Source organism: Cervus canadensis, chromosome 2 (assembly GCF_019320065.1).
Source record: "Cervus canadensis isolate Bull #8, Minnesota chromosome 2, ASM1932006v1, whole genome shotgun sequence".
Classification (NCBI taxonomy): Eukaryota; Metazoa; Chordata; class Mammalia; order Artiodactyla; family Cervidae; genus Cervus; species Cervus canadensis.
In genome coordinates, this window is record NC_057387.1 from 99,169,838 (window position 1) to 99,184,584 (window position 14,747).

Below are 14,747 nucleotides of genomic sequence, written 5' to 3' on the forward strand. Positions count from 1 at the left end.
TTTGAAGGTTGGGATGGGAATGTCCCAGCCTGCCTTGATGGGGTGGCACAGAAGTTTACCGAGAGAAGGGAGGGGGAAGACAAATCCCAAGCCACAGAAAACTGGAACAAAGGAGCAGTCCAAGGAAAGGGCCTTGTCAGGGCAGCCTCTGCAGGGCTGGCCCACTGGCCCACTTTCTAAGCATCCAGTCCAGTTGAGAACCCACCTTCCACCCCAGGCCCCTAGCCAGGGCCCCTGAACCTCAGTTGCAGCTCTGAATTGGATCAATTCTGCCACTCCTTTGGTTAGTTTATCTTTCCATTTGCTCCCCTCGGCCCCCCAGGATCATTCATTCACTTAACAAACGTTTGTAGACTTCTCAGTCTTGGTGGGAAAGAAGAACCAAGATGGAAAGTTCCTGGCAGCTTACAGACTGGAAAGAGGGGAGGTCTCTCTCAGCTGACTGCAGCTTGGGTGATGGGCATGTTTCTAGAGGCAGGAAGCATTGAGCTGCCAGTGGCAACAAAGGAGGTTGACTAAATCCACTGGGAGCTTGCAGTGGGGTCAGGGCCATCTCTCAAAGGTGGAGAGGGTACTCATCCTGGGGTAGGAACAAGCCTGTTACCTGAGCCTTTCTGCCTGTGACCAAATGTCACCCCTCCAGGCAAATGAATTATAATGAGACACCCACTTGTTCCCACCTGGAGCTGCTCCCAGCCAGGGACAGTAAGCAGGGCAGAGAGGGAAGGACAGGAGTGGAGTGAGGGGCAAGGTCTTGTTCCATGGGGTACCTTGTCTCACTTGCCCTCATTAAGAGGAAAGTGAAGTTGCTCAGTCGTTTCCGACTCTTTGTGGCCCTATGGACTGTAGCCTACCAGGCTCCTCCAACCATGGGATTCTCCAGGCAAGAACACTGGAGTGGGTTGCCATTTCCTTCTCCAGGGTATCTTCCCGACCCAGGGATCCAACCCAGGTCTCTCTCATTGCAGGCAGATGCTTTACCCTCTGAGTCACCAGGGAAGCCCATTAAGAGGAAGACTATGTCAAAGGCAGGCTTCATTCAGGGTGTGAAGGACACAGGATGGGTAGAGAGGGCATTTCAGACAATGGAAAATCTATCCAAAGACCCCCCAAAAGTGAATGCTGGTGGAAGGTTGGACAGAGTGTTGGAAAAGGACATGGAGAGTTAAACCATGGGAGATGCAGCTGGTTGAGGGGGCCTTGCGTGCCAGATCAGAGTGTGGCCCTTCCCTTTGGAGCTTTGTCAGAAAGAGGATGACCCAATTGGAGCTGAGATGGAGCTCTGGGCGCTACTGGAAGATTGGGGGGTGGGGGTGGCGGCTGAAGTGGTGGTGATCAACAGAACAGCTGGGAGCCTTGGCAACTGGCCAGCCGGTGTGCAGTTGTGTGCATGAGTGCGCAGGCACAGTGAGTGTCCAGCTGTGATCACACCTCCCTCCACCCCCTGCAGGCCATGGAGTTGTGGTTTCCTCCTGCAGGCACCTAGGAGTGAGGTTCCCCTGTGGAAGCTGCCGTTCCTCTGTTAAAGCTGGTGGTCGGGGAGGGGCTTGCTTGCTCTACCCTGGCTTTGGAGAGAGGGAAGAGACTCTGCTGAAAGCTGTTGTATGGAGAAGGCACAGAAATCCCCAGGGCCACTAGCTTGTCCCCTGGGCCTAGAGGAAGCCCACTCCCTATGACAGGCAGGGTCTTGAATTTAGGCCATCACTTCGGAGCCAGAGGAAGCCTGGGGCCTCAAGGCCTTTTTGGAAGCCCTGGTCAGCTTCCCCAAGGTCAGCCTGTCAGTCACCCTGTGGGTCCTTGAACTTCTGTGACCTGGAGAGGGAGTGCCTCTTCAGATGGCGCTCTAGGCACTCTGTTCGCCTGACTCTTGTCCTAACTTTGGTCCCAGGCCCCACAACCTTTTGAGGCTAAGCAGAGGCCAGGCCTGGAGTCAGCCAAACCCAGGGTCAGTCCAGGTTCAGCAGAGTTAACCTCCGGCAAGTCACCTGACAAGTCAGAACCTCAGTGTGCCGCAGCTGTAAAATACAGATCCTGGTGGCCGTTCTGCTCCCTCGGGAAGCAGGCCAGCGGGGGCCCTGGTGGGCGCTGGCGCAAAGGTGGACCAGTGTGACTCAGGTCCCGAGCCTTGGGATCCGGTAGCTTCTGGCCAAGTCAGGCCACTGGGAAGCCCCGGGGAGCCCTCATCCCCACCCCCACCCCCAGGCTAGAGCCCAGGGAGCCCGGCCAGGCCCGCCCCGCCCAGCACTTGCGAAGGCATATTCCCGCCTTGGGAGGCACGGGCTTCCCGGAGCGGGGCTGGCACCCGGGGGAGCAAGGCGGGGACCTGGCACTTTGGGGACGGCAATGGACGCCCGCCGGGCCGGGTGCAGCCGAGACGGGGCCCCGAGGGGCACGGCCCCGGCGGCGGCGACGACCGGGGTTCCCTGACTGCCCTTCCCGGAGGGCCTGGGAGGAAATGACAGCGCGGGAGCCGGGGCGGGCGCGGAGGGAGGGGCGGCGCCCGGAGTGACACGGCCTGTCACCGCGGAGGCCGCTGCACAGACCCTCCCCGCGGCCGCCGGGAGCCGGGGATTCCCCAGACGCAGACCCTCCCGGACGGCAGCCTGCCCGACCGCCCTCCTGGGCCCGGCCACGCCGGGACCCCCAAGCGGCCGACAGCGAAGCCGGGTACGCTAGGGCCAAGCCGGCCGGAGAGGCGCCCGGTGCGGGCGCCGGGGTCCCCCGAGCTCGGCGACAGGAAACTCTGGGGAGTGAATGGAAAGAAGTGGGTGGTCCGGCCCCTGCGACTTCCCCTGACATCACTGCCCAAATAAGGAGCTTCCAAGCGGCCGCAGGGCGGCCCAGAGCCGCGCCCGCCGCCGGCGCCCGCCCGCCAGCCCGCCCCGCGCCCACCCCGCGCCGCGTGGGCCGCCAGCGAGAGCCCCGGGCACCGCCGGGCGGAGCCGAGCCGGGCGGAGCCGAGCGAGCGGGCGCTGCCGAGCCGCGCGGAGGCCGGGCGCGCAGCCCAGCGCAGCCCAGACCAGCCCAGCGCAGCGCAGCCCGGAGCCGCGGAGTCGCGGCCACCCGCAGGTAAGCAGCGAGCGCCCGCGCCCCGCGCCCCGCCGCGGCCTGGCAGCCGGGAGCCGGGCACCCCCAAGCGCGTCAGCAGCCCGACCGGCCCGCAGCGGGGCCACCCTCGGGAGAGGAGCGGTGAGAGAGGGCTGGGCGCGGGCGCGTGCAGGAGCGCGTCGGGCCAACTCCCTGGACCTCCGGGACTCCTCCGCAGCCTGGGGTTGCCTGGTGCACGCGCTCTCCGCCTGCGTTTCCCAGACGCTACTTCTGTCACCAACCCGGGGTGACACCAGCGTTCCCGCGTTCACACTTCTCTCGCACACCAGCGCCTGGCACAGCCTCACTCGGCCCCTCTGCCCGGAGCAGCCCCGCAGCCCGCCCCGCCTCTCGGGCGTCTCACTGCCGGACAAGACGGGACAAGGCACCCCGGTGTGAACCGCTGAATGGCTTTGGCCGTCCTGGCCACGCTTCCCCCTGGAGGCGCTGGCAGTTTCAGACTGTCAGAGCAGATCTCACTTGGGCTCCTCCGGCTTATTGGGAGTGAGTGAAACTCGCGTTGATCCGGCTCTTCTTGCCCTCTTGCAGAGTGGCACCTGGCGCGGGGGGTACAACCCTGAGGGGAATGTACCTGGCAATCGGGAGGGTGTGGCCACCGGCGGGGAGTGACTCCCGGCCTCCCAGCCTGGGTGTTTCCAGAGCGGCTCTCACTCCTTGGGCTTTTCTCTGAGCGTCCTCCCCTCCCTTCTCAGCCGGGGCCGCGGCCGGGATCCTGGACAGCAGCGGTGGCTGCTGCAGAACAGGTGCTCTGGCAGGGGGCTCCGCAAAGTGGCTACAATTGCTTACCTATGAAATAGAGAATGTATTTATGGACAGCTTGATTAAGGTCATAGGGAAAATTGATAAAGGCAAGTACTGGGTCCATCATTTAGTGGCTCTGGGCAGATTCCTTAATCTCTTTTGGGCTGCATTTTATCATCTGAAAAATGGGGATGAAGATTCTCAGCAGAATGTTGTCAAGGAAGACTGAGATCATATAAGTTAAAATGTTCTGTAGATATGAAGCCTTGTGTACAAGCCAGTTGCTGTGGTTTGGATGATTCTGGGCTGATGTTTGCCATGGCTGTGCTCTCTGATTTAGGGATACTAAACACCATTTCTGTTCCGTCATCTGCAAGAAAGGGGGCATTGAGAAATGTCCCATGTGCCTACTAGCAGATCCCCCAAAGTAGGTTCTGTGGAACATTAGTTCTAAAAGTTGTGCCACAGGTTAGATTTCCCTGTGCTGGTAAGTCTGGCAAATTCTGCAAGGTTTCTATAACCCTTCTAGCCAGTCACAATTCATATTGGCAAGTTAAAGGCTCTGAGAAGTGCTGCAATAAAAGAACCCGTTTAACTTTGTCAGACCCAGCATTTCTCTGGTTTATCCTGTTGCTCTTTTTGGGTCACACATGCTCTCCCAGGAAGCAGTGCTTCAGTAGCTACCAGTAGACATGATGTGTTTTCATCCAGTCGCTGAGTTCTACTTGCCTTCTTGAGTGAAGAGTAAACAGAGGCCCAGAGGAGCTGAGTGCCTTACCTGAGATCACAGCTGAACAGTGACCCAAGATTACCCAGGAGTTAGCAGCAGAGCAGGGAACAAAACCCAGACTCCTCATCCAGTGCTCTCATTCCATTCAGTTACGTCCAGATGTTGACTCTTCTCTTCTGAAACCAGTCTTGCGGCTTTATGTGGACACCCTGTGGAACATATTTGGCAAACATAAAGACTCAAATGGATTCGATGATGATCGGGTCCCTACCATGCGTCATTTGCGGGGTGGAGGGGAGATCTTGAGCAGGTAAAGTTCTACCAGATGTGGAAGCTGTGCTGAAGAGTAATGGCCCCAGAGTCCACACGCACACACACACACATACACGCACACACGCACACAAACGCACGCGTGCATACACACACACATGTGCATGTGTACTCCCACATCAACCCGTCCACACACTTACACACTCGACCCCATATACTCACACATGTGCCACTGCACATGAATACACACTCCTACACATGCATACACACCCTCACTCGCTGGTCTCACCTCCCTCACACCCACTCCTGTCCGTGCTCTCATGCCTAGCTGTCCTGCTGTGCTCCAGGCTGCAGCCAGGAGGCACTTGTGGAGATGGGCGTGTGCCCTTGTCCTCATGTCCCCAGAGCTGGGGTGGTGGGGGGGTGCCTGGCACCAGCTCCCCAAGAAGAGTACTGTATCAAGCATGTGGGAGGCCCTGGCAGGGCCAGTCTATTTGCATTTCCCCAGTGTTTTCTCATTTCTCCCGTTTTCTGCCATACTTCTCCCCCAACTTTCTTTTGGTCAACTGTCGTCTGGTCACACATGATGTGACCAAAATAGCTCTGGTTTCTATTGTGTTGATTATTTTAATCAACTGTCAAAGCTTGATTAGGGCAAGGGCTTTGTCTCAGCTGGATTGGAATCCCCAGCTCCTAGGAGAATGCCTGGCACAGAGGAGACATTCAATAAGCATTTATTGAATGAGTGAGTGAGTGAGTGAGTGAGTGAGCAAGCGAGTGAAGGACTGCTGGCTGCTAGAATGCCCGTGACCCAGGCTGATATCCAGGGGGACTCGCTGAGCATGTTTGCTAAGTGCCTGCTGGGACCTAGGCACCATTCTGGGGGCTAAGACAATGAAAGTGAGTGAATCCTCTGTTCATGGAGCTTGCATTCCAGTGGGAAGAGAGAATGAATAGTAATGGACAAGGTAATACTCACCGGTGATACACACCGTGAAGACACCATGAAGACAAGGCCGTGTGGTGGGGAGTGTCAGGGAGGACCTGGGAAAGTCAAAGCTAGGGTCTAGGGCATCCTCTCTGTGGAGCTGACTTTTATCCTGAGACCTGAATCATCAACATGTGATAGCCGTGTCAAGATCTGGGACAAGAGTTCTCCAAGCAGAGGAACAACAGGTACAAAGGCCCTGCAGCTGGGTTGATGGTCAGTGGAGAGGCCACACTTACAGCCACTGCTGATTCGCTTACCAGCACACTTTGGAGTGGTCAAGTGCTGGTGTCAGATTATCTTGGTGGTCAGTCACAAAAGCCAAACTCGGAACACCCTGGACTTTGGGATGCGGGGCTGCCTCATCTGTCTCAGAGGGCTGCCCTCCCATCTTGCCCACTCCCCACCCCTATAAACAAGGAAAAGATTGGACTCCTAAGACCCCTCCCAGCTCTGCCATGACAGAATCTGATGCTCTGTGTGTGGGAGGTTTGCAACAACTCAGGTGGTCCCTCTGCAGGAATGGCGAATTTGTTGTGCCACTTCCATTATTAATAACCATGATGTCATACATCTGTGCGGTTCCTGATGGACTGCAGAGCATTCTCTCCTGTTATCCACTCACTCTGTGGACTCATCTGCCAAGTGGAGAATGGTTAAGAAGGGGGGCAGTGGTGGCGGTGGGCGGAGAGACCACAGATAGCGCCACACGCTGCTGTAGGCTCACCCCAAGCCACTTCGCTCGTGAATCCCTGCTTCCTTACCTGCAGAGCAGGACACAGGACAACCTGCTTCCTGAGGCCCTGGGGCTGTGAGTGAGACCCCATCAGCATGTGGGGGCCTGCACGCCATCATATACACTTGGCAGCTGTTGGTTCCCATTTTACAGGTGAGGAGCTCAGCGCTAAGAGCATTATGTCTTTTCTGGTCCACTTCTGTGTCTTCATTATTTCAGCCCAGAGCCTTGAATAACTATTTTGTTGAACTGATTTGCCTAAGGCTGCCTGGCCAGTAAAGGGCAGAGCTAGGACTCAAACTCAAGGCTCTGGGCTCCCAAGTCCTTTTTGTCAGCATCACACTCTTTGGGAATAATTGTCATGGTTAACAAAGATCTTCACACCCCATCTGTGGATGATCAGAATTATTGTTATTTTGTTGAGAATTCTAGAATTGTAAGGTCTTGGGTTCTGAGGCATGAAATCCTTTGTAAATAATGCAATGAACATCTTAAGAAACATGTTGGAACCTTCTGGAAGAGCATGTAGATGTGAAAGCATGACCCCCTGAGAACTGAAAGCAGTGGTTTAACTATGGGTGTCTTTTCCTGTCACCTGAGGGCTTGTAACATAAGAATTCCTAGCTATACCCGCACTGTCTGATTGAGAGGTTCTAGGGGTGGTTTCTGGGCATATGGAGAAGCCCCCTGGCACTAGAAGTTCAGCCTGGGGATGAGAAGCCTGGCCAGCTGTATGTCTGGGAGCCCTGGCAGGCCCTGCATCTGCCTCCCCAACTATGGCTCTAACCCCCCAGTCCCCAGCTCACATCAGCCACGTAGGGGGAGCACCTGCTATGGAGCCCCACAGACCTGAGTTTGCATCTCCTGTCTTCTAGTACGTACCTTGGCCAAGTTCCTTTACCTCTCCCAAGCCTCAGTGTCCTCATCTGTAATATGGGAATCCTCACTCTTCCCTACAGGGTGGCTGAATGGGTTACTGGAGACCATTTACGTCAGATATCTTATGAGATATCTATGCCTGGCACATAGTAGGTGAACAGGAAATAGTCTCAGTTTTTATTATGATAAATGAATTATAGTAATAAAAACAATTGCAGTATCTGTGAATTGGTTGCTACTGAAGGGTTCACTGGACTTCCCTGGTGGCTTGGTGGTAAAGAACCCACCTACCAATGCAGGAGACACAGGTTCCATTCCTAGGTTGGAAAGATCCTCTGGAGAAGGAAATGGCAACCCATTCCAGTATCCTTGCTTGGGAAATCCTATGGACAGAGGAGCCTAGCGGGCTACAGTCCACGGGGTCACAAAAAGAGTCGGACATGACTCAGCGACTAAACAACAACAACAGAAAGTTTCACTAAAATCAGACCAATTTGCTCCAAATACCAGACTTTTGAGAAGAGGGTCCAGTCCATGTTGTAAACACCAGTCCTTGGGCCAAAGAATGACCAGTTCGGCCGTCTTCCCGCCCCTCTTTATGGCTCAGTTCCAGTTCTGGTGGGGAGCCGCAGGCGGCACGGGGACCAGTGCCAGCATCACTAACCATGCCTCTGATAGATCCGTGGATTCAGACAGGGGTATGTGGGGTTTGAAAGTCATTGTTGAGTTCAGGTGGTGCTTGCCTACATCAGCCTGGTCTTGAGTTCCTGAGGTCACAGTTGAGGGGCAAGCACATGGCATGTGGGAGTCACAGAATGCTGTGCTTCTAACCAACTCTGTCATTCATTCATGTATTCACAGACAGTGGGTGGAATCCTTCCATGGGCTCAGCGCAGGCCTAAACTCTAGGAGTGTGCCTGCATCCACCCAAAACTCAGAGTCTAGCTGGTCCAACCACTCCCTGGCCACGTGGCCACAGACAAGTTGCATTTCCTCTCCAGATTTCAATTTCCTCATCTCCAGAATGGGATTGTTCTGGCTACTTCACCAGGGGCATAGCTGGGTATTTTGAGGTCCTGCCCCTCTCTGGAGTGCTGTCGAGGTTTCAGGGTCTCTCCTAGAGCTGGCGGGCGAGGGACAAGGCTTCAGAACCAGGAAGACCTCCACTCTGCTTCTGGTTCTGCCATGTGCTTGCTGTGCAGTTCGCTGCCCTGTTCAACTTCTCTGTTTCCTTTTCCCTGCTTATCTCATGTGGTTATGACACTTTTGTCGCAGGGCACTGTGAGAATGAGGGGAGACAATGATAAAGAGGACCTGGCTCTCAGCAAATGTGACCCCCATTTCCTTTCTATCTGGCTGTTGACTGTCCTGTGCTTTGCTGCTTCTGGAACATGACCTCCACCCACCGCTGCCCATGCTCATCAGGTCCCCAGGGTCAGGCAGGGGCAGGCAGACAGCCAGCCTTGGTGCTCAAGGAAATAAGCACCTGCCCCTCGTGGTGATTGGGGAGGTGGTTCCAGCCCAAGAGGAAGCAGGACCAGGATGCAAAGCCAGGAGTCCTGGCTTCTGTCTGCAACCTGCCACAAGGTCACACTGTGTGTCAATTTCCAGTTCCCCCCTCCTCGCTGAATCTCATTGTCTTCACTGAGCCCAGCCTTCCAGATCCCCTGGCATCTCCCTGCCCTGGCAAGCCTGTGGGCCTTTGATGTGCATGCTGAATAGCCTCTATAATGGAGCACCACAGCGGGCTGTGGGGGTTTCACGAGCTTCTTCCAGCCTGGGCTCCACAGGAATTGATTGTGTGGAGAAGCCAGCAGACAGACTCTGGACAAGGAAGAGACTGTGGTTTCTAATTGGCAGAACTGCTCATGGAGGGGGAGGTAGGTGAAGGGACATTAATGGCATGAAATTATATTAAAGGAAGGGCATTACTTCTTTTTTTCCCCCTTAAAGAAGACCCAGAAGGCTCTAAGCCACCTGCTCCCCAAATAGCTTTTCTCCCATTTGAATTCAACAGTGTGTTCGGATGGGGATCAGTTTGTTTACAGATGATCGGGATGGAGGCAAAATGTTGCAAGGTGACCCTGGAGATCCAGTCATTTACTGAATATCTGTCGCACGCTTCCCAAGTCCTCAGACCAGGGATAAAGCAGTGATCAAAACAGATGATGGTCAGTGCTCTCCTGGAGCTTATAGACTAGCAGAGAGAGGCATACCATGAACAAAGGAGTGCATGAATGTGTAATATGTCAAGTAGGATAAGTGCCGTGAAGGAGAAACCAATAGGTTAAGAAGAAAGAGAATGCCAAGGGAAGGATACCAGGATGTATGTAGGATGGTTGGAGAAGTTATCACTACGGTGGCATTTGAGCACAGCTGTGAAGGAAGTATAGAAATGAATAGACTAATTTAAGCAGAATTGTCTTTCTTTATGATGTACCTGAGAGCCTATGGAAAGATCTCATTTGTAGCTGAAATGGTCAGCTCAGCCAGGCAGCTCAGACTCTGGACCATCCTACTTTAGATACAGGATACCAAGCCTAATTCATGATCCCCCTGTCAATGATCACAACAGTAGGCTGGATAGGACTCTAAGTGAATTGGGCTTTAAACCTTCAAAATGCCTATCCTCATAAACTGTCAGCCTTCTAACAAGAAAAAGGTTCCATCTCCATGTTGCAGCTGTGGTTCGAGAACTCTGTATATGGAGTGACAAGACCAGGATCATTCCCCAGGTGAGGGATAAAGTGGGCACTCAAATCTAGACAATGCTGCCCGGCAGATCTGTGTTTCTCCTGACAGGGCATTTGGGCACCCAGCATACCACCTTGCATGCAGTAGAGAATGATATTTGTTTTTTTGAAAACAAAAGCAAATCCATAGACTAAGAAGATATGATGACTAAATGCAATATGGGATCCTGAATTGGATCCTGGAACAGAAAAGGAACATTAGCCGAAAAACTGGTGAAATATGAATAAAGTCTGTAGTTGAGTTAACAGTAACTTATGAGTGTCAATTTCCACTTGACAAATCTACATTGGTTATGTAAGATGTGAATGTTAAAGGAAGCTGGGTGATGGGTGTATGGGGACTCTGTCTTTGCAAGTTTTTGGTCAATATAGGATTATTCCAAAGTGAAAAATGTATAGAAAAATAAGTGAGTAAATCCACATACACTCCAACTAGCTGGCCTCCTCAAGGTTAATGAGGAGAGTCGTAAAGGGTCATCGGGTAATTGAATCCCTAAGGCTACTCTCACCCCTAGAGTTGCATGTGTGAGAAGGAGAAAAATTATAAACCAATGCAAATAACCATGATGAAGGAGGAATTTTCCCTGGGAGGTATCGCCCCTGGAGACTGTTCCCAGGTGAACGTCTCCTGTACCACATAAGATATGTTTTAGGCTTTACCAAGTATGCCCTTTACATGTGGTGAAAGTTCACTAACTCATTTTCAACTGATGCTGTAGCAGACAGATGGAAACCTAGTTTTATTTGTAGGGCTACCGCACATGATTTTATGAATCGGAGTGACTAATGGCAGTGAAGGAGTGGTGTGAAGCAGTGAGAATAGAACTGGAGAGGGAAGGGGTAATCCTAAGCCAGTTTTCTCTCATGGGAGAAAACATCAGGGCCAAGGAACAGTGTCTTTCGGAATGAAGGAAAGAGACCAGGGTCAAGGGCTTCCTTTCAGTGATTTTGCACTCACAAAGCAAGCAACCTAACTTAGATGAGTCTCTGGGGATCCTCCAGCTGAAAACCACCGAGTCCAGAACAAGCGACTGGGCCAGCGTCTCTGTGCAACTGCTTGGGAGGCACAGCTTAGCCTGTCTGGGTGACCTGATCTCCTTACAGTTTCTGGAGGGCCTGTGCCTTGGCATGTGGGCATTTGGTGTCGCCCTGAAATATAGGAAAGGCAGAAGATGCTCAAATGAACAGGAAACCATCACCACGAGTCTGTTAGAAAGTATCTAATGTTCAAAAGAGTAGGGGAGTCACTCCAAGATAGACTCTTCATTTTAAGCAGGCTCTGATCTTGTGAAGTAAAGCCTGGCGTTTCCTGTAGTGTGTTTTCTAGAACACAAGTGCCATGGATGGAAAGAAATAAAAGTGCTCTAGCCAAATCAATAGACCCTTATATACTGCAGGACTTCTGAGTCTTTAATATGTGACAGAGCATTGAAAATCTCCCAAAAAGTGTGTGTGTGTATGTGTGTTTGTAGAGGTAGATATTGTGTGCAGTTTTCCAAGCTTGATTAATCAAAGAGCTCATATATATATACGAGTATGTGTGTGCATGTTCAGTCACGCCTGACTGTGACCCCATGGACAGTAGCCCGCCAGTCTCCTCCGTCTGTGGGATTTTCCAGGCAAGAATACTGGAGTGGTTGCCATTTCCTACTCCAGGGCATCTTCCCGAACCAGGGATTGAACCCATGTCTCTTGTATCTCCTGCATTGGCAGGTGGATTCTTTACCACGGCACCCCCTGGGAAGCCCATACATATGAGTATATATATGGTTTTTTTATATGTACTTATATCAGTACATATAAGGGATAGATTTTATCTGTGTGAGTATAAGGAAGATGTACACATATATAAGATTGCTGAACTGGAGTTCGATACAAAAATATTTTGGGAACGATTAAGTTATCTGAGGTCAAAGCTGAATAACAGTAACAACAAAAAAAAAAGAATGCTAATTTGTGCCTCTAAAACTTGTTTCTGCATGTTGGTTTTAGCAAGTCAGTTTCCCACATTTTTTCCTATTTCGTTAACTTAATTTCTCTTTTCTCAGAAGAAAAATGGCAAATGGCATGCAAATGATCCTTCTCTCTCCACTATGTGTTGTGTCCAAGGAAGTCAAAAGTATTGCGTGTGTTCCTGAGATGAGGGTAGCCGAGCCATGTGACGGCTTGGTGGTAGGTCTCTAACCCAGAAACCCACATGCAACACTGGTGTTTTGGGAGCTAAAAAAGAACCTCATTAAAAGTGCCACTAAAACCCAAAATTCTGCCTCTGTCAAGTGTGGGTTTCATACAAGGGATCCCCAGCACTTCCACACACACACATATGTCTGTCACCCTGAAATATGAGCATCTTTACTGTTCCGAGTGCCAGGTCACTGGCCGTGCTGGGCTGGGTGAGATCGCCCTTTGATTAGGTGATGAGTTCTAGCTAAGCTAATCTCACCCTATTCCCTGGTCCCAGACTTCCTCACCCTATGTTGCCCCCGGGGGAGAGTCCCAGAAACTGCCTGCCTGCCCTTTGGAGCCCTTCACAGAAGGGGGTCCTGCCTCAACCTCCATGTCCGCTGATACTTAGCCCTATGCTTAAATCCTGACCCCACCCAAATCCTGCTCCTCACTTCAGGCTTGTTCTCAACATTTCCCTGTCCCGCTTAAGGTACATGGTCCAATTCCATGTTGTTATTGACTCTGTTAGAAAGTGAACTTCAGTTTCCTACCTGGAATAGTAAGTAAATCAATATGCACTTAGATTCCACAGATAAAGTGAAGAACAAATAACAGAAAGAGGGAAAATTTAACGAGGGAATTTTCTTTCTCTGTAGGTTAGGGAGCAGCTTTTCAAATATCTCGTTTGAGGATGAAATGGTTGGTTCAGCTAGTTCCTCAGACTGGCCTGTCCCTCATTGGACGTGCATGACCTCAGACATCATTTGAAGTCTCCGAGCCTCTCTTTCCCCCGCTGTAAACATGGACTGACACTACCACTTCCCTATTGGAGTTTTGATTCAATGCTGTGAAGCTTGCAGAAAGCCTAGAGCAGTGCTGGGTGCATAGAAAGTGTTAGTTGTTATTCTTATGATGAGAATTCCATCAATCAACTAAAAATACAGCCAAGTTTAAAAAAAATGTGCAAAGATGTAAACAGGTAGTTCAGAGAAGTGAAAATAGCTCATAAACATATGATTGATGCTCTACCTACTAAAAAACAAAGGATTATAAATTAAAATGGTTAGAGATGGCAAAAATGTGAAAAAATAGAGACAAGCTAGTGCTGGCAACGGTCAAGGGCACTTTGAGCCTAATTTGGTGTCAATGAAAATGATAAAGGCACGTATTCAGGTTTGATCCCTGGGTTGGGAAGTTCCCCTGGAGAAGGCAATGGCAACCCACTCCAGTCTTCTTGCCTGGAAAATCCCATGGACGGAAGAGTCTGGTGGGCTATGGTCCATGGGGTCACAAAGAGTCAGACACGACTGAGCACACATGTGTATATGTATATATGTATATACATATACACACACACACATATAAAGGGTGTTCCCTTGCACGTTGTTTGCAATAGAGAGAACTTGGAAATGACCTCTGTGTCCAGCATTGGCAATGCTTAAGAAAATTATGGTGAATTTGCACCACGGAATACTTTTCAGCCATTTAAAAAGAAAGAAGTGAATCTGTAGGTCCTGACATGGAGGACGTTTACAATATATTCTTAACTGGAAAAAGGGTTTTCTGCGTGATATGTGTTACCTGATCCCATTTTGATGCAGAAATTGTTAAACAGTTGTATATGTGTGTGCATGTGTAGACGAGATTCTGTGTTCATGGAAACAACATGGGAAAATACCAGGGAACTCTTAGTGGTACTTTTATCTGGGGAGGAGAAATTGGGAGGGTAAAAGGTGACTGGTCCACGTTTTACTTTATGTACTTCTGTATTTTTTTTTAAAGTTATTTTTGAACAAAGAGAGCAAAAAAGAAAGCCCAGGAAAATAAAGAGCAAAGACTAATCTTTATAGCACAGGATTATTGAGAAGATGAAATGAGGTCATGCTTGGCAAACATCTAACATGGTGTCTGATGCTTACTAAGTGCCCAATAAATGCTTCTATCCTCTTGGCCCTCCCTGCATAGACTCTGTGCCACCCCTGCCCGTCCAAGTCCATCCTGGTGTTTTCTGCAAACCATGAGCTCAGTTAACACACAATGGTGATCACAGGTTGCACAGCACACAGGGTGCTGTGTGCACCACCCCGGTGCCTACCCTCCTGGGACCCCTGGTCTGGGGAACCCAGCCTGTCTTGTTTCCTAGCCATTCCCTGGGTCCTTTCTTCTTGGTCTTCTTGTGAAAGGCTGCCTGCCTTCACTGGTTGCTACTGGCCATACCTCCTGTCTCCTAGAAGGAGCCTCTCACCACCTCGCAGGATGGGGCTGGCGTTGTCGCCGAGCACATTCCAAGGGTGAATCTAATCATCTGAGTCAGGTCTACTCCCAGGTTTGTTTCTTTCCCATTTCCTCTCACAGCCAGGCTTTCCTACCCCAAGG

At 51.3% G+C, this 14,747-nt stretch overlaps 1 protein-coding gene across 8 annotated transcripts in view; it reads left to right on the forward strand.

Moving 5' to 3' along the window:
• The window catches only part of HIVEP3 (HIVEP zinc finger 3), a 541,174-nt gene that overhangs the window by 398,054 nt on the left and 128,373 nt on the right, over window positions 1-14,747 (forward strand). The window contains exon 1 of one of the 8 annotated variants that reach the window (XM_043461698.1): window positions 2,948-3,069. The exons of the other annotated variants lie outside the window; for them this stretch is intronic. The gene's annotated coding sequence lies outside the window, so the exon portion shown is untranslated. Of the gene's footprint in view, window positions 1-2,947; window positions 3,070-14,747 lie in introns of those variants that run through there. 8 annotated transcript variants of the gene reach the window in all.